Source organism: Peromyscus californicus, unplaced genomic scaffold (assembly GCF_007827085.1).
Source record: "Peromyscus californicus insignis strain IS unplaced genomic scaffold, ASM782708v3 Scaffold_7__1_contigs__length_154581171, whole genome shotgun sequence".
Taxonomy (NCBI): domain Eukaryota; kingdom Metazoa; phylum Chordata; class Mammalia; order Rodentia; family Cricetidae; genus Peromyscus; species Peromyscus californicus.
In genome coordinates, this window is record NW_026294595.1 from 123,775,846 (window position 1) to 123,778,519 (window position 2,674).

The window sequence follows — 2,674 nt, forward strand, 5'->3', positions numbered from 1 at the left end:
ATGCTCTTCGAAATAACAAAGTCCAATGCACAGCATACACATATTTGTAAAAATATTTTACAATTGAAAATTTATACTACTATAATTCAAATATTTTGAACAATTTGCTGGTGAATATTTTGTTATCATGTATGAATTATGGGCTAATGAAGATAGAGGTTTCTCAAAGTTGAAGTATCTTTTTTTTTTTCTTGTGCCACACAGACTGGGAGATGGAAGGTGTCATTCCGCGGGGTGGAAGCCCAGGAGAGGTCAGACTTGGTTTTTGGTCAAATTGCACTAGACAGTATCGGTCCAGGCTCCGTTGGCAAGAAGAGCGGGTCTGTCCACCAGGAGACAATCAGGGACGCGGCTTAGAGGGGCTGGGTACTCAGGAGCCCTCTAACAAGCCGGAAAAGCCAAGCAGCTCACGCTCCATGGGGCTCAGCTCTCCCTTGCAGCCGCCATCCTCCGATGAGGCTCCGAGCTGCCCGGGCAGCCACGAGTCGAGTGACCGATGTTAGCAGCCCCCTGGCAAGCACGGTGCGTACCGCGTCGTGCTTCCCAAGCAGCCGCTGCAGCGCACGAATATATTCTACCGCGGAGCTCAGCGTCTCCACCTTACTCAGCTTCTTGCTGGCGCCGCCCGCGGCACGTGCTGCTACAGCGCCTGGAAGCCCAAGTTTACCAGCTCCACGCGGTTGCGTTCGCGTTCGTTGCAGCGTGCCAGGGCCGCCGTGCCGCCCCGGCTTCAGTTGCTCCAGATCGCCGGCCGTTCAGGGGATGCCGGTCTCCGCCGAGTAGCGCAGCTTCCAGCGACTCCAGGCGAGGCAGGCATGAGTCGGGGCAGCACGCTGTGGTCCATCAAGCTTGCATCCAGCCCTCGGGCGCCTGCCATGAGTTTCTGGGCGCTACAGGATCCAGAGGGAGGGGGAACAGTGCCCAGTGCAACAAACTCTGAGATATAGCTCTTTATCAGCAGACTGGGCAAGCGAAGAATTGGCAGGCCTTTCTTAGGGTGCTTTGTGTAGTAACCTTGGTAAAAACACCTGCGACTCTGACCTTGTACGTAACTGTAAAGTTTTAAACTTATGATCTATTTATAAAGGCCGTTAGTCTAGTTTGAACTTGCTCCGAGGTAAAAATGAGCTAAACGTGTGCAGTTTGTGTTGGACCAGGGAGAGATTGTTACTTTCTGGGGTTAGTCTGAGCAAAAGGAACAAGGAAGGCTTTAAGTGTCTACAGTCCATGTGGGGCAATAGATCTGGCTATGAAGCATCTCCTCGTATATTTTCTACATATCAAAACTGTACAGCTAATGAAAAGTCATTTTCCTGACTATCCACAGATACATGTTTGCTCATAAGACAGAGGGGCAATCATGAGATTACAAGCACACATTTCATGAAAATGCATGATAATAGGGAGCTATCGTAACTGTTATTGCACAAGAAATTACAGATGAAAGCAACACTATTCAGAGTCTGTAGTCTGCAAGCCTTGATTGAACAGGGTACCCCATCTGAGTATTTTCATCCTGGCCCACAATAGCTCATAACAACAGCTCCTGACAGTCACTAGTGAATGTTAGAAGCTGAAGTGGATTTGTAGGACTGGAAATGTTCGAAGAACATTCTCTCTTCCCTCTATTCATTAGACTGCACTCATAGTACCTTCACTAAAGTCTTTAGATAAAGAATAAAGATTTCCCGTCACACTAAAGCATTTTTTTTTTTATTTTGCAATACAATTCAGTTCTATATATCAGCCACGGATTCCCTTGTTCTTCCCTCTCCCGTCCCCCTCACCTTCCCCCCAGGCCCCCCCCCCCCCATTCCCATCTCCTCCGGGGCAAAGCCTTCCCCACAGACTGAGATCAACCTGTAGACTCAGTCCAGGTAGGTCCAGTCCCCTCCTCCCAGGCCTAGCCAAGCAATCCTGCATAGGCCCCAGGTTTCAAACAGCCAACTCATGCAATGAGCACAGGACCCGGTCCCACTGCCTGGATGCCTCCCAAACAGATCAAGCTAATCAACTGTCTCACCCATTCAGAGGGCCTGATCCAGTGGGGACCTCTCAGCCATTGGTTCATAGTTCATGTGTTTCCATTCATTTGGCTATTTGTCCCTGTGCTTTATCCAACCTTCCATGACTAGGCGCTGGGTGGATCTCTGGGAGTCCAATTAGCGAGAATGAGGAGGGTTTATATGAGCGAGAATTGTTGAGACCAAGGTTGGATAAAGCAATTCTTTATGCCTGCTAAGAATCTGCTTGCTCCTCCTCCTCCTTTTTACCGCCATCGCCCCTGCTGTCCCTCTCCTGGCTGGTGGCTGCCTCTGCCTCTAGGGGCCGCGAGCCAAGAGGAGCACGAGCCTTGCCAGTGCTGCCGGTCCCTGGCCGGCTGGGTGGGCGCCCCCAGCGCGACTCCCCACCCACTCCTGGCCCAAGCGTCCATCTGCCCGCTTAGGGGAGGAAGTGGGACTCCTGGAGCAAGTGTCAAAGCTTCATCCATCCACTGCGCTGACCTTTGTGCCTTTGCGTGAGCAAAGAGCTAGATTTTTTTTTTTTAATTTTTGTTTTTTATGGGGCTGATTTCATTTGGGGGACTGGTCACTGGTTTGCCAGCTAGTCCCCTCTCTGTGTCTGCAGAGCCATGCCTCAGCTCTGGGGACCTAACATGCTTGGGGTATCTACC

The 2,674-nt window shown here is 50.7% G+C and overlaps 1 pseudogene; it reads right to left on the reverse strand.

Moving 5' to 3' along the window:
• Positions 1-334: 334 nt before the first annotated feature.
• LOC128100997 (achaete-scute homolog 2-like) lies at positions 335-2,279 on the reverse strand (annotated as a pseudogene).
• Between the last annotated feature and the right edge of the window lie 395 nt (positions 2,280-2,674).